General features: G+C 43.5%; 1 protein-coding gene across 3 annotated transcripts in view; it reads left to right on the plus strand.

Moving 5' to 3' along the window:
- Positions 1-2,204: 2,204 nt before the first annotated feature.
- The window catches only part of LOC126094635 (leucine-rich repeat-containing protein 24-like), a 377,583-nt gene continuing 356,852 nt past the window's right edge, over positions 2,205-22,935 (plus strand). For all 3 annotated transcript variants that reach the window (XM_049909123.1, XM_049909124.1, XM_049909122.1), the window contains exon 1: positions 2,205-2,515. The gene's annotated coding sequence lies outside the window, so the exon portion shown is untranslated. The remainder of the gene's footprint in view (positions 2,516-22,935) is intronic.

Below are 22,935 nucleotides of genomic sequence, written 5' to 3' on the forward strand. Positions count from 1 at the left end.
CAAGAGAAGACACTGAAAGGAGGAGGAGATTAGTGTTTAACGTCCCGTCGACAACGAGCTCATTAGAGACGGAGCGCAAGCTCGGGTGAGGGAAGGATGGGGAAGGAAATCGGCCGTGCCCTTTCAGAGCAACCATCCCGGCATTTGCCTGAAGCGATTTAGGGAAATCACGGAAAACCTACATCAGGATGGTCGGAGACGGGATTGAACCGTCGTCCTCTCGAATGCGAGTCCACTGTGTTAACCACTGCTTGTGCATGAAGCAATAGGCGGCGTGGGCACACGGTGTGCGTCACGCTGGAAAGTTTCAAAAATGACTTTCACTGGGAAGTGAAGACAGATGAAAGCTTTGAAGGTATCATCCTAAATTTACAATCAGATGGTTCGGACATGGAATCAGATAGCAGATGGTATTACGATGTAGACTTTCAAACGAAGTAAAGTAATGATATTTCTTCGTTTTAAAGACTCAAAAGGAATATGTAGCCTGTGAAGTATTCAGGCTATAACGTTCAACACGTTGCCCAAGGAGAGGTTAAGCTTTTGCCAGCCTTTGTATTACTTGCGAGAATGCGGTTGGATAAATTCGTCAAAAACTCAAGTATTTCGACATGCAAACCCCTGTCATTTTCATGGCACGAATTGGAAAATGCCTTAAAATGAAAGGGTGGGTTACTTGTCGACATTTCGGTGGGTTTCGGCGTTATCGATCAGGATCTCGTCGAGTTATTCACAGAAGATTGTTAGCTTGTTCAATGGATCACAAATGCGTTCTCCCGCTGTAATGTCGAACGAGTTAATTGAAACTTATAATACTCGTTGACACCGAATAACATGATAACATACTGACAATTTTTACGATAGTCTCTTGCACTAGTGTTTGGTACCAGTAATGCCTTTTACGCATAGTGATATACATTGAACAGCAATGAAACACGCCCACATAAGCGCATTATACACATTTAAAAAATGGAGTAGAAGCAGTTGTCAAACAAACATAATGATTTCGGTTTGAGTTTGAAGTTTATTTTCTTATATATTACATTTTTACTTATAATACAGTCCAAATCGCAATAAATTGCAACTATTTTCGATGATTATTTTGAGAAAAATTGTTCTTGACGTCTTCAAAGCGTTGTATCAGGTGTTCTCGCCTTCCGACGTTTCACAGACAATTGCTGTGGAGAAATGGACACAACCTAAACAAGTAAGATTACTCTCAGGCAAACGAATGATTGAAATCGGTTTTAAAGTGTATTACTAACTAACCTAAGAACAGCACACACATCCATGCCCGAGGCAGGATTCGAACCTGCGACCGTAGCGGTCGCGCGGTTCCAGACTGTAGCGCCTAGAACTGCTCGGTCACCCCGGCCGGCCATCCTCAGATATCCGGCAGTGATTACTGCACGTAAACAGGGCTTTTCAAGTTGCCTGCACACGCCATATCTACGTGCAGTAAACGCTCCTGGGTATCTGATGATGGATAAATTCTAAAACACGTCGTATGAGCGATAAAGTCATTCCTTGCCTGTTGTTTGACTTTTGGCATTGCGACCCAATGAGTCTGAAAGGAGCACTGCTGATGATTATAATAACAGTCGTCTGCTTCCTACATGACTTTATGACATATTTATGTTATTAAAATTAAAACATTCTTGAAAATGGGACAGATAGATGCCAGTAACAGTGTCGATAATGGGCAAAAACGGTTGAGAATCTCGATTCGCTGAATGAATGGACTGTTTATATACTTAAGTGAGTGAACTCTCAGTGCCCGAGTCCTGCTCGCAACTGCACATTCTATTTCTTTTTTCTTTTTTTAATTTGACGGTTTATTTTCCTTTCGTTCTTCTGGACGCCTGAGGACACCTTGGGTACAGGTGCCTCCGGCACGCCCTGGTTACCCCAGCCTGCGTGCTGCGCTGGGCTACGGCACGACACGTCGCCAAGGGCCGCTCTAACGGAATAGGGCACCCACGTCGTGAGACTGGGGCGTGGACTTCCGGACCCTTGGGAGCCGCATCCACTTAGCGGCAGGTGACGTCAGCGGCGGTGCTACGCGCTCCCGTGCAGCACCGCTGGAGACTGCCTCTGGTCTGGTCGCCGGTGATTCAGCCGCGCCGCGCTACGCCTCGTCAGCGACGGCAGAGCCACCTGGTGGCGCAGCGTTGCCTCGCCTCGCGGGCCGACAGTGTTGGCGTTGCCGCGGCCGGCGACTGACGTGTTCGTTCCTGCGAGCCGCGCGCCCGTCTGACCGCCTCGTGGCCGTGCCGCTGGCTCGTTCGACTGCTTCGGATGCAGTGCGCGCTGACCGGACAGAGAAACGACGTTCACCAGACCTCGGCCATGGAGCGGCGACCGCCTCGGAGCTTCTTTTCCAGTAAAATAGTGCTGTGTATAGTGACCTCTTACATCCCCACCTCCGATCAGTGAATTTGTGTAACTAACGATATCGTTGAACAGGAACAAAAACGACGCCCGTGCCATCTCGTTCTAGACCAGTAAAGACCAGGTTAGTGCCGAGTTCATGTTTTTCCAACGTATTATTGAAGCTGTGGCCTTCACCGGTGTCTGTAAACGTTGTGTGCTGGGGCGCAAGATTTTTAAATGCTCCAACGGTTCCACCGCTATCACCGGTGCTTTTCATCAGGTGACGACCTAAAAACTACCGCTACAGCGCCGCTGTGTGTCTTATAAAGTGACAAAACGAAGCAGCGGCAGTCTATTCCTTAAAGCTACTTTCCCCTACTCAGGTCAGACCCCGTTTCGGGTGGCTGTGCCCAGTTTCTGATACCTACGTCTTTGTTAGAAGACGCACAGCGGAAGCAGAACGTCTTTTGCTACCTCATTATGTGTGGAAAATACCGAAGAAACGTTCCTACTTGAAAAAACTCAGAATTCTAACATTAGATCGCATGAAAATCAACAACTTGTGATTACTGTTTATACCTTTGAAATTTAGCGTAGCAAGAGAAACTTTTAAAAATTATGGAATAAAAAAAACTTTCCGTAGGAGACGGTCTATAGCTGTTAGATATTTGAAAAAATATATATATATATATACATATATACAGATTTGTGCAATCAGCTATACAACTGTGAGGTTATTGTCTGCTGGTTTAGATTATTATAATCATCTTCCGAGGAGAAAAACGGTGTACATCTATGGAACAAACATACATTTTGTCATATATGATCCAATCAAATGTAGACCGTACATAACTGTCATATAGTAATCTGTATTAACAAACTCCATATACACAGCACGGACTGTGAGAGAGACTGTTAAGAGAATTATATATTGGGTACGGTTGTTTGGATCATAATATCTGACGGAAATGTATTTTTGATCCATTGATATACATAATTTCTCTCCTGAAGTTACAATACTCGAAACCGGTAGAGAATAAACATACAGCTGATGGCAGAAATATGATTTTTTTCAAAAAAGGAAAAAAAAGGAAACATTTTGTTATGAACATTAACCGAAAGATTGTCTGTAACGACGTGCATCGTGTAAAGCGTTAATTACAAAATTAACAGCAGCCCGAAATTGCGGTCTAGTAAAGCAGAAATTTCACGAAATAGTGACTTGACAGTGTTATTTCCTCACTATGTTAGTTAACATAGTTCGTAGTGTGGCGTGATGAATAAGATCGAGGGTCTTCGTCATCGGGCTGCTTTGTAATTCATATCATCTGCGTCATGTATTATGATTCAAGTGAATGGTGCGCTACGCGGAAAGTTCCCTTTTATCTGACAGTTTCTTCCCCTCCCCACCACTTCTCCGCCCACAATCGTCTGCTCTGCCCATTCTGGCCTTGAACTTCCTGCTGTCATCCCAGCTGCGCTCAGTTGTTTTCTCTTTTAGCTCGCCTTGCCCTTGTCCTGTGCACCATTGTTCTTGTTGCAACAAAGCTGGACATCTATCATCGCAATATTCTCACTGTTAATTCTGCTATACAGAATGAGGCGTTTGAGAGCCGGTTACTGTAGGAAGAATTTCGTATTATGTAACAGTTTGACACCTACTGGTAGCAGTCATAATAATTTTTCACTGTGATGCTTTTCTAAAACCAGTCTGCAACATTCAGCAGCGATTTTTTCATACAGAATGTAAGCTCCTACTTTTGCGCCCTGGGCTACTGAAATTCGATATATCTAAAATAGATAAGATGATGTGTTTTGCCTATTATGTGCACTATTTTCGCGAAGAAGATAATTGTTTTCTCCTACATTAATAAGTTGTCGAATAGAAACAGTATTCACGTGCGAGTTAACATACAGGGAACTGCCATCTGAAATGAAGCCTTCGAAACTGTCAAGTGAGATCGGTAGCTCTTTTGTTGCTGGTCAGCAGGACAACGCCCCTACTGCTGCTGCATAGATTCCATTGTGCGAAGAAGTCTTTAAACCGCGAGTGCGTACGAGACCGTAAAACGAGCCACCCCTATTTCTCATTAGTACGTTTGCTGACACTATTTTAAAGAAATCACGAGAGAGACATTGATCTGAAATTCAGAGTCTCGCCTTTCGGAATTTTATCACAGTCGATTATCCATGCGATATGTTATCAGTCATCTAGCCAGCTTTAAAGCTAAAGAGTTTGTTTTTATCGCTTTGCACTTGAACTCATTAGGCGCTGGTGTATTCATCAACGGGTGCAATTGTGAAAACTTGCGTGTTGTGCTAGGATTCGGACCTGGCCGTCTCCGACGACGCATCACAACCCGACTTGGGGCTTGTTGCCGCGGATTCGTCTTCCTAATTCCGTCATTAACTATCTCGTGTGCAGCTGCGAACTTCATGACCGCACATTTTCTCGGTTATCTTTCCGCGCCGCGTTCCAGCAGTGGACACGCTAAGCCGCGGCGTTTTTTCACCTTGCCGCGTCCTTCGCTTATCGGCTCGGGGCACTCCGGGCGCTCTTCTATCGTGGCGAGTGGCGAAGGAACTTCCTGCCGCTCTCCGTTCTGAGGAACTGTCAACACCAGATAATGAGGTATTTGGTAGCTCTGACTCAGCGCGCACGTTTCCGTAAGTTGGAGACATCCACGGTCTATATTTAGACAGACCTTCCGCTTTGTGCGTTACTGCATCATTACTCTGGCCGACTCAGCCTAATGTGACGGCAGTCGTAAGACAGTGCGCGGTGGTTTGCATCGTCTGGTGTAATAGGACACTTCCAGAATGCTGCGGAGTGGAAAGCTTAATGCTTCAGCACTTTCTGTTGACTGTATTGTACGAAAATCGCCTCTGGACGTCAGACGTGATGTGAAAGTACTCAGACTGGTGTGGCTTGAATGTGATGCTGGACACATCTGGAAATCTTGGTCGTGGTCACAGTGATCTGTAACGTAGCCCGAGGTCTAAGCTGAAAGCTGATGATCTGGTCGAGAGTCGCCGAAGACGATGAATATGAATGCCATAGAGAGGTTGTGACAGCCTAATGTTTATGTTCGCACCATATTCAAGGCGTTTTTCATCATAAACTCTACAACTGCTTGGCCGACCCATTAAACGTATATTAGACAATGGACTTGCTCCTGTTGAATATTTTAATCTATGTTACGTGCACATAAACTACAAAAAATGCAAGGGAGGTCGAATGCGTAACTTTTACTGACTGATGTTGCAAATAAGTGCATTCATTTGGATTTTTATTCCCACGCTTGCGGAGAATAATGACAGTAGTGTCCAACTTCTTACATGAAAATAATAACGTTCCGGGTTCGAGTCCCGATCCGGCACATTCAGTTCACCTATCAGGAAGTTTTCAGTTTTACCCATGCTTGTTTCATCACCTCTGTGACATCGTCAGAGCATTGATTTCGTCCATTACTGAAAGTTGTATTTTTGCGTCTATCCATTTCATAGGCTATTTTAGCAGCACAGCTGGCCATACCTAAAGCAAATTTTCTGATGTAATAATTTTCCACACTATCTGTCATTAAAGGTAAACTCGCCACCAACTAGATGCTTCGTTTTAACACTGCCTTACTAGACGTGGCGCTTTGTAGGAGGTGCTGTGCAATTCCCTTCCGCCTAATTTTGAAATGATTTACCCAGTCTTTTGTTGGGGGGAGCAGAAGTATTAATGTGGCATGACTACACATCTTACACGCTTACGATGCGGAGGAAGTGTTAAGTGTCCGACAAAAAAAAAAAAAAAAAAAAAAAACATACGAACAGACGGGTGTCGAACCCCGGGGCCTTTGGATTCATAAATATGCCACTTTACCACTTTTATTTTTTCAGGAATTTCAGCTATTTATTTATATTAAATATTTCTGCGCTAGTTATAAAAGTGTTAATAGACTGATTTAAAACTTAATTGACAGAGACAGTTTGTAACAACAAATTTTTGTTTCACGCTTTGTTTAGAAATTATCAGCGTTCTTAGAAACCGATCCAGTTACAACAAAAAGACTTGACGAATCTTGACAAGATTATCCATATTACATATCGCTTAGAGTATGAAATGGCTTGAGACCCACCCATTCAGTACCAAGGAATAACTGAAGTAGAAATAAAAACTGATATCAGTTATTTCGTGAGAAAACAGCACCAGATATTAATATAAATAAATCTGTACACGTCAATGAGAATAATGCTTTTCAACATTTTACATGTCTCTGCAGCCTTTGCTCTTAAATATATGTTTGTTTTTAATTATTAAAAAATAACTTTTTGTGCTTCTTCCGAACTAGCAACTGTATCTGAATTGCTACAGAACCTTGGCTCTGACTTCTTGAATGGGGATTCCACTTTTTAACAGTCTCCTTTTTCTATATTTCAACTTCTTCTTTGGGATCCTTATCAGATGTTTGTTCAGAATTGACATTTTCTTGCTTTTTTGTCACCTGACTGTTCAACTAAAGGAGGTTACATGAATAAAACATTAAACTGACGAGTATGTTTATACGTATTGTTTATGCTTGTGAACTGCGAGTTTACACACTGCAATGTTTCCTGCAACACGTCAACCTATCGCTTCCTTGCGAAATACTATTTGTAGATGTCAAATTCTTTATTGTTCTTTTTGTTTGAAATTATGGAACTCTCACGCTACGCAGCAGTTGAAATCTTTAGTGCTGTCCGAACTTGATTCATGTATCACGGAATTTACGAAATTTCCATGGAACCACATAATTTCGTTATATTTTTATAGCTGGGAGTACGTCCCATCCGGAGCAATTGGTTCTTTTGTAGTGATGAACCTGCCATCATTTCTCCTCAGAAATACTACCTTCTCCTTTATTGGTGCCCGAACCGTTGAGCCACCACACTGTCGTTATTTGGATTAAAAAAAATTTTAATTTCATATTATTCACTACTGTGCAGTTTTAGCTGTGTGACAGTTTTCAAGTGTAGGGTATAACCGTTCAAATGGGCGTGTTTGCGTTCGAGAAACACTTGTCATGTTGTTTATTTTAAAGTCCGGACAGCCGTACAACAGTGACGAATACAAAATATAATATTTTGATCCAATAATGACAGCCAGTGGAGCAGTAGCTCAATACCAACTGCAGCATGCCATTGTCACGTTGTAGATTTTCTCTCTGTCATTTAAGGTCAGTTGTTGGCTGTTTTCATTTACATGTTATTAAGCCTTCTGAATAGTTATTTTTCTCTACGTTTTTCTCGTACTCGAACTCGGTTTTAACAGCACTGTACTTCAGAGAAGACTGTTGCTGTTTGTCCTTACGTATATTCTTCTGGTGTGCTTCATGGGTGTTTCCAATTCGGACCTAATTATTGTGCCGTGCAACGCGTTTTAGTGCAACCTCGTGAAAATTTGTAGTCAACGGTGCTAATCAGCTGGTTACAGTTCCTTTCGCTTCGCCATCCTCGTGGAAGCGGCAAATGCCGTCATCTATCAGTAGTCTTACTCCTTCACGAAACTTCCTCAGTTCGTTTCAAGGTTCGCTGGCTTCGCTTGTTGCTATTAACTTCCGCATTCTTCATTGATTAACTCTGTGCCTCATCCCAACAAACCATATAAATGTGACCGTACATATCTGTTGTCACATTTCTTGCGTTTGTATAATGACATTACGTCCTCACATTCATATGTGTTGCCCGTTTCGATTACATTCTTGTTTATAAATTCCAGCCACCGCTCGGACGCACACTGAAATGTGGATTACACTTACTCGTACAGAAAACAAGTCCATCTTCGCGGCTAAATCATCATAGTGACAATCTGCTTCGTGGAGAGCTCGGGTTTGATTTGTGGCATGTCTGTCGTCACAATCGATGGGAAAGTAGTTACTCCTGTTTGGAAGAAGCAATATTTGCGGTCGGGAGGGAAATGTAACGCGTAGAATGAGTAATTCCGCCCAGTGACGTCGCTTGTAAAGGATACCATACCAGTCGATTAACCTGCCCGCGGATTTCAGTTTTGGCCCAATATTTACGTGGTAGCTCCTGAAAATTACTAGGTACACCACACAGTTGTCAATGGAACGCGCCGTCCGGCTGAGTTATCTGCCGGCCGGGAGTTCAGAACGGGAATTAAAGAAAGAGTGATAACATTGAATATCAGCTTACGTTTTTCGGTAGCTTAGCGGAGATCTGGGCGATGCCTTTGTATGAAAATTCTGCACGCATACTTTATTTGATTTAATACATAAATTACAGGAAAGAGATCCTAGGCAACAAAATTGTATTTAAAAACGTTTCGTGGAAGCACGCAAAATTTTATGCACGCTCCTCCTGGTTCATGACACACGTGAGTATACTGCAAATTGCGGCGTGCATGCATAAAAACACGTCCTTACGTCAGGCACCATTACCGAGAACAACTCAGCAAGAAATAATGGGATTTAAATTACAGTCATAAGTCGAAAGAGAATTGTTTCAGCGCCTATTAACTATTTTAATTGCAGAATACTGACTTCACTAAGATCATACATTTCGATAGACGGCTAACGGCAGCTGAAATGAGGAAAAGCGCCCTGCAACATATGTATTTAATATTTTACATCATTTTCTGCAATAATGAAATATCAGTGCATATTTTTACTATCCGCCTCTTTTCCGTAATGTTTAGCGTGGTGTTTGGCGTACCTAAGTTGAATGCGATTCGAACGTATGAGGGTGAGTCAAATGAAAACCTTAAATTTGTAATAACAAATCGAAATTTCGCGCCGTTATCCTGTAAGTTGATAAGCGTGCTACAAGCAGCGTACAGAATGACCTGTAGGTGGCAGCATAGTGCGGATACACACATACCGTCGCAGAATCAGTATAAAGATGGCCGCCCCACTTAAGCGACTTGCACCAGGGGAAAACAGCGTTCTGTTATTCGCTTTTTGCGTAGTGAAGGTGAGAAACCTATTGAAATTCATCGACGAATGATGGTTCAGTAGGGTGATGCATGTTTGTCACAGAATCAAGTCTACGAATGGGGTAGGAAGTTCGCAAATGTTGTGACTTCAGTGGAAGATGCTCCTCGTCCAGGTCAGGCACAATGAGTTGTGACTCCACAGAACATTGCAGCATGTTTACAGATTAGTCATGGGTCAGCACACCACATTGTGCATGATGTGCTCCAGTTTCACAAAGTGTCTACAAGATGGGTGCCACGGCAGCTGACTCCTGAAATGAGAGAACGACATGTTGATGCTTGTGAAGAACTTCTTCGGTTCTTTGAACGAGAAGGTGATGGCTTCCTTGCAAGAATCGTTACTGTGGACGAAACCTGGGTTCACTTCCACCAACCGGAAACGAAAGAGCGAGCAAGGAATGGCGCCATTCCTCATCACCAAAACCAAATTAGTTTCGAACAGAACCACCAGAAGGGAAGGTTATGCTGACTCTTCTTTTGGGACGAAAAAGGCTTCATTTTGGAGCATTACATGCCTAGAGGGACCACTGTCACCAGTTCATCATACACAGATCTCAGATCTCCTAAAACATCAGCTGCAGCCTGCAATCAAATCAAAGCGATGTGGATTGCTGTCAGCAGGTGTCCTTCTGCAACATGACAATGCAAGGCGCCACACTGTTCGTAGAACAGTTGCAACAATCACAGACCTGCACTTTGAGTGTCTTCCTCATCCACCACACTCACCAGACCTTGCCCCAAGTGATTTCCATATGTTTGGACCACTCAAAGACGCAGTGGGAGGAAAGAAGTTCCGTTCTTCTCCACGCGGTGCATGAGTGGTTGCGCGGACTACCAAAAGAATATTTTTCTAAAGGAATTTATGCACTTTGTAAGCGCTGAAGGACTTGCATTGAGCGTGGGGGAGATTATGTTGAAAAGTGATACAGCTTTGTACCACTTCTGCACGATAAACAATATTTTAAAAAAATACTTAACGTTTTCATTTGACTCACCCTCGTAGTTGGACATGAATTTCTGGCGACATAAAGCGATCTCTTGAATCAGCTGTTCGCAGTGCGGCGCAAAGAACTCCGGAGATTGCAATACACACCATCAAAATTGCTCAACTTATCCAAGTAATAACTTGTACACTGAGATGACGAAAGTCACTAGATAGCGATATGCACATATACAGATGGCAGTAGTGTTCCGTACACGAGGTACAAGAGCGCAGTGCGTTGGCGGAACTGTCATCTGTACTCAGGTGATTCGTGTGAAAAGGTGTCCGACGTCATTATAGCCGCACGACAGGAATTATCACACTTTGGACGCGGAATGGTAGTTAGAGCTAGATACGTGGGACATTCCATTACGGAAATCGTTTGGGAATTCAATATTCTGATACCTCCAGTGTGAAGAGTGTGTCGAGAACACCAAATTTCAGGCATTAACTCTCACAACGGACAACCCAGCGGCCGACGTCCTTCACTTAACGAACCACAGCAACGGCGTAGCACAAGCAACGCTGCGTGAAATGACCGCAGAAATCAATGTGGGGCGTACGACGTACGTGGCGGAATTTGGAGTTAATAGGCTGTGGCAGCATACGACAGACGCCAGTGGCTTTGCAAATAGCACGACATTGAAAGTCTCTTCGGGTTTGCTGCCGGATCCTAAAATCAACTTGACTCGATATTTCGGCGATCCAACTGTTCGCCATCTTCAGGAAATGCTGCTTCTGCTGATGAGTCCCGCTGAGAACTGACACAAGATTGCAATTCGACGTCCTGTATACGCCACCGTTCAGTACACGGCGCATGCGCCGCCCATCACGGTTTCTGGCTTCCAAAACAGGGAGGTGGCGCCGCCCTTAGTGAAACACTGCTGGCAACGATATATCGCAATCAAGGCCGCATCGAAGAACGTTCAGTTTTGATGCGAGATAATACAGGATTCCACGTTTTGCTGAGAGGAAACCCATTGTCCCTGTTGATTAAATTATCAGCCAACCTAATTTCAATCGCCTCTTTATACACACTATTCCAAAAACCGGAAATGTTGGCAATTACAACAGTTTCCTCAAATTTCATTTTGTGTCCCTCATTTAGGCAGTGTTCTGCTACGGCCGATTTTTCCGGCTGTTGTAGCCTCGTGTGACGGCGATGTTCCACACACCTGTCATTCACTGTGCGAATAGAACGGCCAACGTAAGCTTTCCCACATTGACACGGGATTTTATACACCCTGGGTTTCCTAAGTCCCAAATCATCCTTCACAGAGCCGAGCAGAGCCCTAATCTTAGAGGGTGGACGGAACACACTCTTGATGTTAAAACTCCTTAAAATTCGTCCAATCTTAAACGATAAGCCTCCAGCATAAGGAAGAAAGGCCACAGATCTATGTTCCTCTTCGAACACCTCCGGAGACGGTCCAAATTCCATAGCCCGACGAATTTGTTTCTCGGTGTATCCATTTTCCTTAAAAACAGTCATCAAATGCTCAAGTTCTTGGGTTAAGCTGTCTGCGTCGGAAATGGCATATGCTCTCCGTACCAAAGTCCTAAGGACGCCACTACGTTGGTGTGGTGGATGACAACTCTGAGGGTGCAGGTACAAATCTGTGTGTGTCGGCTTTCGGTGAACACTGTGTCCCAAAGTTCCATCTGGTTTTTTATAAACCATTACGTCTAAAAATGCGTCCTTATGCTGGAGGCTTATCGTTTAAGATTGGACGAATTTTAAGGAGTTTTAACATCAAGAGTGTGTTCCGTCCACCCTCTAAGATTAGGGCTCTGCTCGGCTCTGTGAAGGATGATTTGGGACTTAGGAAACCCGGGGTGTATAAAATCCCGTGTCAATGTGGGAAAGCTTACGTTGGCCGTTCTATTCGCACAGTGAATACAGGTGTGTGGAACACCGCCGTCACACGAGGCTACAACAGCCGGAAAAATCGGCCGTAGCAGAACACTACCTAAATGAGGGACACAAAATAAAATTTGAGGAAACTGTTGTAATTGCCAACATTTCCGGTTTTTGGAATAGTGTGTATAAAGAGGCGATTGAAATTAGGTTGGCTGATAATTTAATCAACAGGGACAATGGGTTTCCTCTCAGCAAAACGTGGAATCCTGTATTATCTCGCATCAAAACTGAACGTTCTTCGATGCGGCCTTGATTGCGATATATCGTTGCCAGCAGTGTTTCACTAAGGGCGGCGCCACCTCCCTGTTTTGGAAGCCAGAAACCGTGATGGGCGGCGCATGCGCCGTGTACTGAACGGTGGCGTATATAGGACGTCGAATTGCAATCTTGCGTCAGTTCTCAGCGGGACTCATCAGCAGAAGCAGCATTTCCTGAAGATGGCGAACAGTTGGATCGCCGAAATATCGAGTCAAGTTGATTTTAGGATCCGGCAGCAAACCCGAAGAGACTTTCAAGACTTATTACGCCGGGAAAGCCTACGTAGTCAGCACGTCATTGCCTGCAGAGGCTGGTTGGTTCAAATGGCTCTGAGCACTATGGGACTCAACATCTTAGGTCATAAGTCCCCTAGAACTTAGAACTGCTTAAACCTAACTAAACTGAGGACATCACACACACCCATGCCCGAGGCAGGATTCGAACCTGCGACCGTAGCAGTCCCGCGGTTCCGGACTGCAGCGCCAGAACCGCTAGACCACCGCGGCCGGCTGCAGAGGCTGTCCTGGGCTTGTGACGATATCGGTTGGACCCTAGAAGACTGAAAAAGCTTCATCTGGTGAAGTGATTCCCAATTTCATTTGGTAAGAGCTGATGATAGATTTCGAGTGCGGTGCTGACCCCGCGAAGCCTTGGACCCATGTTGTCAACAAGGCATTTTGCAAGCTGGCGGTGGCTCCACAATGGTGTGAGTTGTGTTTACATGGAATGGATCAGGTCCTCTGGCATAACTGAACCGACCATTGACTGAAAATTGTTATGTCCGGCTACAAGGAGACCATTTACCGCCATTTATGGACTTCATGTTCCCAAACAACAGCGGAATTTTTGTGGATGACATTGCGCCATGTGAGCGGGCTACGATTGTCCGCGACTGGTTTGAAGAAAATTCCGGACAATTCCAGCGAATGATTTCGCCACCCAGGTCGCCCGACTATGGGACATAATCGACAGGTCAGTTCGTACACAGAATCCTGCACCGGCAACACGTTCGCAATTACAAACGGCTATAGAGGCGTTAAGGCTCAGTACGTGTGCAGCGGACTTCCAACCACTTGTTGGTCATTGCCACGTCGAGTTGCTGCACTTCACCAGGCAAAAGGAGTCCGACACTACATTAGGAGGTACCCCATGACTTTTGTTCAGGTAAAATTATGTGTTAAACAATGACTACAATAGGCATATGGGCTACGCATCTATATAATTTCTAAGCTATTCGTCGTTACAGAATTTCTTTTAAAAACGAGCTAACACAACAGTGGGAAAGCAGCATCATCATCATCATTTAAGACTGATTATGCCTTTCAGCGTTCAGTCTGGAGCATAGCCCCCCTTATACAGTTCCTCCATGATCCCCTATTCAGTGCTAACTTTGGTGCCTCTTCTGATGTTAAACCTATTACTTCAAAATCATTCTTAACCGAATCCAGGTACCTTCTCCTCGGTCTGCCCCGACTCCTCCTACCCTCTACTGCTGAATCCATGAGTCTCTTGGGTAACCTTGCTTCTCCCATGCGTGTAACATGATCCCACCATCTAAGCCTGTTCGCCCTGACTGCTACATCTATAGAGTTCATTCCCAGTTTTTCTTTGATTTCTTCATTGTGGACACCCTCCTGCCATTGTTCCCATCTACTGGTACCTGCAATCATCCTAGCTACTTTCATATCCGTAACCTCAACCTTGTTGATAAGGTAGCCTGAATCCACCCAGCTTTCGCTCCCATACAACAAAGTTGGTCGAAAGATTGAACGGTGCACAGATAACTTAGTCTTGGTACTGACTTCCTTCTTGCAGAAGAGAGTAGATAGTAGCTGAGCGCTCACTGCATTAGCTTTGCTACACCTTGCTTCCAGTTCTTTCACTATGTTGCCATCCTGTGAGAATATGCATCCTAAGTACTTGAAACCGTCCACCTGTTCTAACTTTGTTCCTCCTATTTGGCACTCAATCCGTTTATATTTCTTTCCCACTGACATTACTTTCGTTTTGGAGATGCTAATCTTCATACCATAGTCCTTACATTTCTGATCTAGCTCTGAAATATTACTTTGCAAACTTTCAATCGAATCTGCCATCACAACTAAGTCATCCGCATATGCAAGACTGCTTATTTTGTGTTCACAGATCTTAATCTCACCCCGCCAGTCTATTGTTTTCAACATATGATCCATAAATAATATGAACAACAGTGGAGACAGGTTGCAGCCTTGTCTTACCCCTGAAACTACTCTCAACCATCAGCACCATAAGGCGGGAAAAAGTGGCGGCCTACTCAGTGTACCTACATGCGCTCTTCTTGTCTTAGGGCTTCTCGTAAATCTTAAGCATGACTGCAACATCTACTGTGCAGATGTGTGGAATAATAAGTCACCAGTTGCGGAAGGTAGTAGTCAAAAGCTCTTGACCGTCCCGTAAATGATCTTTTCAGTAAACCAAAAATCCTATCGCAATATGAGGTAAAACATTGTAGTCTAATATTTTATTAGAATTGCTGAAAGACACAGAAAAAAACATGGGCTCTAGAACAAAAATCTGTAGACCACATTCTGAAATTGTGCTCAACAGCAACGATGATTAAGACTTCGAATCGCATATTGAAATGTTTATTCGGCTACTATCGTCTGTTTTCTCTATAAAGAGAGATACTTAAGACAGATATTTCTGGTGGAAACACGCTAAATGTCATCCAATCAAAGATGTAATAACTGAAAGTGCTGTACAGAAATTCGCCAGCATCTATAGGGTAAGATACTTTGGTAATTACGGAAACCGCGCACTGGCATTAGTCACTAGAATAACGCAGGAGCTCGCAAGTCGCAAACATCACGCTTGAGATGACATAGTACACGAGAAGTCCACTTAATGTTTGGGAATTATTTCCGGAAACGCGATAAAAAAATCGCGACTGGCGGTAGCAAATGTTATTCTATGACAAAAAAAACCATATGATTGCGTACTAGCAGACGACTATATCGCTTAACATGGTGTTGCTAAACATGGCGGCTAAGTTTTCAGTTGGATACAAATATGACGACTCCTTGGCTAATCTATGTTGATATATCTATCAAGGGACGTGACCGTACCTGACACCAAACACGACGCGATTCGTCAGTCCACGTTCAGAGCCATCAAACTACAGGCATCAGAAGAAGAAAAACCCCTCTGCTAAGAAAAACAACAAAATTTCCCAGTTATTTTTGGGGACCTATGCTAAAGCGGTGTACTGAACACTGTTGTTAACACATTAAGCCATTTTATTGTTACTATTTAAAATCTTCATCCATTCTGGTGCCTCGCTGATGTCTGTCACGTAGCCTATTTTGTTTTCCTAAACGAGACCTGCAAACTACCTCTGTCAACTGAGCAATCGTTTTGATTGCTGAGTTAATATTGTTGGCCAAAATGTCTACGACATTCGCAAAGGCCAACCAGTCAACATACGCCACTTTCTGTTTGGGCCCTGATCTTAACTGTTCTTCATTCCCCTTTTCGTGGCCCAGTATTTTCATCCATTCTTGTATGATCTCTTCCAAGACATGGCTCAGAAAGTAGTGTTACAGGTCTCACTTGAGAGGACAAAATACGAGACAAACACCAGCCATAAACAAAACGAAGATTAATCATGTGAAGACATCTATATATCTAGGTGATGTAATTCAACAGAATGGCTCAGAATAGGAACCAATCAGTCTGAGGATCTGCAAACTGGACTGACAAAAACGTCTATAGTAATGAGTCACTGAGCACTGAAGCCAAGTTAAGACGCTAAGGTCCTTTTTTGCTTCGAATACTTTGATTACGAATAGGCAGCGATTGATTCGATATGTTAATCAAAGGCGAACACTGGATATCATGAAATATTTTAGGCAACAGATGAATTAATGTACTCGTATGTTTTAGATCTAATGAAGAACTGTACAGAAAGATCGTAACAAAATCGATTAAAGAGGAAAGATTGTTCTGTGGGCATATCATCAGAATGGCCGATGATCGTACAAGAAGACCGTAAGACGTCACAGAGTCACGTGTTCAAGAGATACTGGCACACTATCAAAGCTGGCAGACGAACAAGGGCTAAAAGGGGAGATTATACTTATCGATAACTCGTAGAACTTACACAGTGGCTCAATTCGAATGCATTAAAAAAATATAAAGCGGCACATTAAAAAAATCGGTGACGGCAAGCTTTCATTCACTATATATATCCATTTGACAATTTTAGCTAATCAGCCATCGATCTCCTTTTCACTTCCGGACAAAGTGTCGACCAACTGGGCATTTTGCATGAAAAAGGAAACGTGGGCCGTTTATCGTGCTGGTCGGAGAAAGCGGTGATTCCCGGTTGTGATTAACGCCGTATGATAGTCTCTTATTTGCTCGTGTGGTGTATGGCTAAGATAAGAATAACATGTTCGAGCCTTAATAATACTGTTTCCCTGTTTCTAGCCGATACCGTTGCACGCTACAGATACTGACTAGACCGATGAAGATCGAAAATGAATATCGTTAATGGTAAAATGTAATTCAAGCGAGTGGAAAAATCACACCTTGTATCGATCTCGTGTCCCGTGGCACTGGCCATGTCTGCAGCTAGTTGCTCTGGTACACGTGTATAATTTACTTATATCAAAAGGTCTATTCATAAGCATACAATTCCGAAAGACATTCGATAGTTTTGCGCTGTCTGTTCATGAAAAAATAAGAGATCGCGTAATATAGGACCAACATTGTGACTGAATCCTTAACTTCCTAGTAGATAAAACTCTACACGTTGTGCTTAACAAGGGGAAATCGTCAAATGTTGAAATATTGGCTCAAATGGGTCTGAGCACTATGGGACTTAACATATGAGGTCATCTGTCCCCTAGAACTTAGAACTACTTAAACCTAACTAACCTAAGGACATCACACACATCCATGCCCGAGGCAGGATTCGAACCTGCGACCGTCACGGTCGCGCGGTTCCAGACTGTAGCACCTAGAACCGCTCGGTCACACCGGCCGGCAGAAGAATATTTTCTAACTATTTTGGTACAAGGGACACGTGGTCTTCCGTGGCTCCTTACACATAGATTTAACCCGTATGTGACTCCGGTTTGTTTTTGTAAAAATACCTTCACAATAGCAAAAAAAATCATGTACTACGCAATATACATTAAAAGTGCTGTTTGGGCAGTAAAATAACTGACGCGGTCAAGTAGAGAGGACATAAAATGCAGACTGGCCTTAACAAGGAAAACATTACTGAAAAAGAGGAATTTGTTATCATCGAATATAAATTGTGTTAGTAAGTCTATTCTGGAATGTGGACTTATGCGGAGTGAAGCCTGGTCGACAAGTACTTCAAACAAGAAAACAATAGAAGATTTTGATATGTGATGGTATAATAGAATGCTGAAGATCGGGTAGGTAGATTGCGTAACTGGTAAAGAGGTACTTGACTAAAGAAGGGATCGGTTGATAATCTACACTGCGAATTACCAAGGAATCCTTAGTTTGGTATTAAAGGGAAGTGTAGGGGATAAACCTGAAGAGGGAGACCAAGAGGTGAATACTCTAAGCAGGTTCACAACAATGTAGGGTGCTGTAGTCACGCAGAGACGAAGATGCTTGCGCAGTATAGACTTCCGTGGAGAGCTGCTTTATACGTATTCGGACTGAAGACTGTGATAACAAGATAGAGACGATACAAAGAATAGCGACGTATTTCTCTAGCGGATCGTCCAGGAAGCGCGTGAGCGGACGGAGATGCTCAACGAACCACACTGGAAGTCGCTACAAGGGAGATATTATTCATCATCGAGACGTTTAGTATTAAAATACTGAGACAATTCCAGGAAGAGTCAGGTAACATGCACTATGTCACCAAAACTATCCGGTAACCTGGCTTAAAATGACTTAAAAGTTCGTGGCACCCTCTATCGGTAATGCTGGAATTCAGTATGGTGTTGGCCCACCCTTAGCCTTTATGACAGCTTCCACTCTCGAAGGCTTACATTCAATCAGGTGCTGGAAGGTTTCTTCGGGAATGCCAGCTATTCTTCACGGAGTGCTGCACTGAGGACAGTTATCTATGTATTTCGGTGAGGCCTGGCATGAAGTCGGCGTTCCAAAACATCCGAAAGGTGTTCTATAGGATTCAGGCCAGGACTCTGTGCAGGCCAGTCCATTACAGGGATGTTATTGTCATGTAACCACACCATAACACCACCACCTCTGAATTCTACTGTTGGCACTATACACGCTGGCAGATGACGTTCACCGGGCATTTTCCATACCGACACCCTGTCATCGGATCGCCGCCTAGTACACATTACGAACCTCTTCGACTGTCGGCGGTCTCTGTCTGTCAACAGACGAGGTCGGTCAGTGCGCTTTTGTGCTGTACGTGTCTCTTCACGTTTCCACTTCACTATCACATCGGAAACAGTGGACCTAGGGATGTTTAGGAGTGTGGAAATCTTGCCAGACGTATGAGACAAGTGACACCCGATCGCCTGGACCACATTCTCAGTCCGCAAGTTCCGCCCGCTTGTGCTCTCTCACGATGTCTAATGACTACTAAGGTCGCTGATATGGAGTGCCTGGCACTAGGTGGCAGCACAATGCATCTAATATGAAAAACATATGTTTTTGGAGGTGTCCGGATACTTTTGATCGGATAGTGTACTACTGCCTCCCAGTTGCACCTCACGAAATGACTTTCACTATGCGTTACCTCATTCGCTGATTTTTAGATCTGACGATGGCTGAAAAGCCGAAACTGGTTGTCAGTTACTGTAAAATAGCACGTGACTGGAAAATCGGAGAAACTGGTGCTTATACAAAGTAGCCTCCTTTCAGTAGTTCTTCCTGTCCATTCTTCTCGAATGAAACGCGAAAGGAAGGAAACTACAGAGTATTCGGGCTAGATGTATATAAAAACACTTGTTTACATTTCAGTACCTACTAAAGTTTATAAGTTTGTTTGTACAGCATTGTACGCAGATGCTCAAATATTTTTGTGCATGTTGGTACAGCTCATTGTGCGCACCGTTTGTAGCTCGACGGATATCGAAGCGGTACTCCACTTCCCGCCACAGGTTCATAAGCGTGACATGTTTTATGGCCTCTAAGGCGGCTTAGATCCGTCGTCTCAAATCTACCAGATTTCGTACCCTGGTTCTGTATAGAATGCCCTTGATCAGACCCCTTGTATTGAAATCCAGAGGACTCAGATCAGGAGACTGAGGGGGGCCACGCAATGGGACCTACCTTCCGATCAAACACTCACGAAACGTCTCTTGGAGAAATAGGGTAACATCCACTCGATATAACTACAACGCTGACATGCTGTGTATCAACGACCTGTTCAACGGTTGTCGGTTACTGTTAACCAAGTACGTCTCCTGTTCCTTGTTCTTTGAACATTGACGGTTCTTAGCTCAGCAGTGTGTCTCCATGTATGTACTTTGCAGATGTTCTTTCATATCCGCGTCTTCTCATTTACGAATATTAAGCAAAATCCCAATTTGAATTTCCAATCGGGAATTTGACTTTCGTTCAACCCGAATGGGAGTGGCCTGTCTCAACAACTTTCTCCGCCTTGCACTGTTGTCACTTATTAATAAATATTTTCTCTTCGTCGCTAATCAGTCATGTGATCGGGTTTTATTTGGCGAATGCGTAATTTAAACTCCTCACCCGTGTCCTTCCATGTTGAACCGCCGGAAAGCATAAATTTTCAGCCAGCAGACTCGTTGCCGTCTTTAGCAGTCACTCGAAGGACAAAGTCGTTGCTGAAAACAAGTGCAGATCCAAAGGAGAGAGAACCACGAGAGGAAGGAGAGAGGGAGAAGGAGGAAGAGAAGAAAAAGAAATGAAGAGATTGGAGGGCATTAAAATGGGAGGGGGTCGAAGGTGTATGAAAGAAAATGACAAGGAGATACGGACTGGGCTTTGTGGAGCAATAGTCCTGTTAGAATTGCCTGTCCCTGCTAGAGAGACGTAAGTGTCTTGATTTCTGCTGCTGTAGTTGGGGACGGGTATAGTTTCTATCTGCGCACCTGACGCCACACATTCTCCGACAGACAGTGAGCGTTCAGTAAGCGTTCTGCCGTAGTCACTGCGAGCATTTAAAGTGATTTTAGCGAGTAATGTACTGAATTTATCATGGTTGATAGTGCGGAACGCCATCGTTCGTGAATCAGGCTATAAGTGGAGCCTTTCTCGTTATGGCAAGTGACACAACACAACGAAAGTGTAAGGAATGTGGTTTTTTATATATTTTCTGCTACCAGTCGCGATTCTCTTTTATTTATATCTTACATCACGTGTTTCTGGTAATGATTCCCATTTTCAAGAGCGCGTTTCTCTGTCTACTCTGACATTTTTTCGTAATGCTTTTGATCTGTGAGCTTCTCTATTGTTGTGTTGGCTTTACTGCAATATACAGGGTGTCCCAAAAAGAATGACCCGATTTTAAATAGAATTATTTATTACGGAGAAGGGCTTAACACCAACAAATTGCTTAGTAAATTACTCAGAAAAGACATAAGTTTATAAAAACCCGTCATAAATGTTCAATGTGTCCACCATTGGCTGCACGGACGACATCTAACCGATAGCCGAATTCATCCCAAACTGAGCGTAAGGTGTCTTATGTCACTGAAGCAACAGCTGCTGAAATTCTGGTTTTTAGTTCATCAATGTCATAAGGTAAGGAAGGAACGTTTATCAAGAAATGGTTTTGAAACGCCTGCTGAACTGCGATCACTGATTGACAACGACTAAATTCAATAACACAATACGCCTTCTGTTAGGCAGACGCCATATTGCGCGAGACTGGCTGCACGCTCCAGGTCAGCGCTCGTAGCGACATCTAGCGCATTTTTTCTGAAACTCTAGACCATGCCGATTACATCTAGCGCTGTTTGAGCTACCTAGTGACATTTGTCTCAATATCATTACAAGTTAAAATCGGGCCATTCTTTTTGGGACGCCCTGTAGAAAAAAATCGCAATTTTTAGTTGACTGTCGAACATTATATATAGCTGGTGGCGAAATTCAGAACAACTTGTACTTACAGTTTTCTTATGGTCCATTTGTGGAAAGTCTTACAAATATTCAACATCAACCAAAGTTTTTCGAAGGTATATCAAAATTAGATAACATATAGAGTCAAAATAATAAAACGAAAAACTTCAAAGTGAATCAGTAAATTTATTTAGAGGCCTCGACGACGTACTAAAAAATAGTAACACCTAGAAATAAGCGCCATTGTATATAGATATAAGCATTTTGTGATACAGATTGTTAAGATAAATACCCTCCCTACAAAAGTATATCCTAATCTGTGGAAGACCTGTAGCATTATTGCTGTTGACTAGATGAAAAAACAACTGCAACTGTTTATGTAAGTTTGTTATTCACGATGTAGGCTTGTACTGTGCCTAGAAAATTGTGTATGATGTTTAATGTGTATGGGACTGCGGAAATGGACAATAAGAAAACTGGAAGTGCAAGTTCTTCCAAATTTCGCCACTAATTGTATATACGGATCGATAATCAACTAAAAATTGTAAATTTTATATACAGAGTGTTACAAAAAAGGTACGGCCAAACTTTCAGGAAACATTCCTCACACACAAATAGAGAAAATATGTTATGTGGACATGTGTCCGGAAACGCTTAATTTCCATGTTAGAGCTCATTTTAGTATCGTCATTCCAACGTGATCAAATTGTAAATTTTCACAATCAACATGTGTGGGCTGACGAGAATCCGCACGCAATTGTGCAATCACGTCATCAACACAGATTTTCTGTGAACGTTGTGGGCAGGCATTGTTAGTGATTTGTTGATTGGGCCCGCGCACCTGCACATTTGAAGGAGGGAGATATCCTCGACTGTGGGCGAAGTACTAGCGCACGAGGCGCTTCACCTTCTGGCATGACGGTTTGGCTAGAAAATTACATGGCTTTATCGTGCTGCTTGGCTTTGTGCATTTGATTGGGCCCCATGTTCTTCCACCTACGCTCAATGGAGCACGTTATCATGATTTCATACGGAATACTCTACCTGTGCTGCTAGAACATGTGCCTTTACAAGTACGACACAACATGTGGTTCATGCACGATGGAGCTCCTGCACATTTCAGTCGAAGTGTTCGTACGCTTCTCATCAACAGATTCGGTGGCCGACGGATTGGTAGATGCGGACCAATTCCATGGCCTCCACGTTCTCCTGACCTCAACCCTCTTGACTTTCATTTATGGTGGCATTTGAAAGCTCTTGTCTACGCAACCCCGGTACCAACTGTAGAGACTCTTCGTGCTCGTATTGTGGATGGCTGTGATACAATACGCCATTCTCCAGGGCTGCATCGGCGCATCAGGGATTCCATGCGACGGAGGATAG

This window comes from Schistocerca cancellata, chromosome 8 (assembly GCF_023864275.1).
Source record: "Schistocerca cancellata isolate TAMUIC-IGC-003103 chromosome 8, iqSchCanc2.1, whole genome shotgun sequence".
Lineage (NCBI taxonomy): Eukaryota > Metazoa > Arthropoda > Insecta > Orthoptera > Acrididae > Schistocerca > Schistocerca cancellata.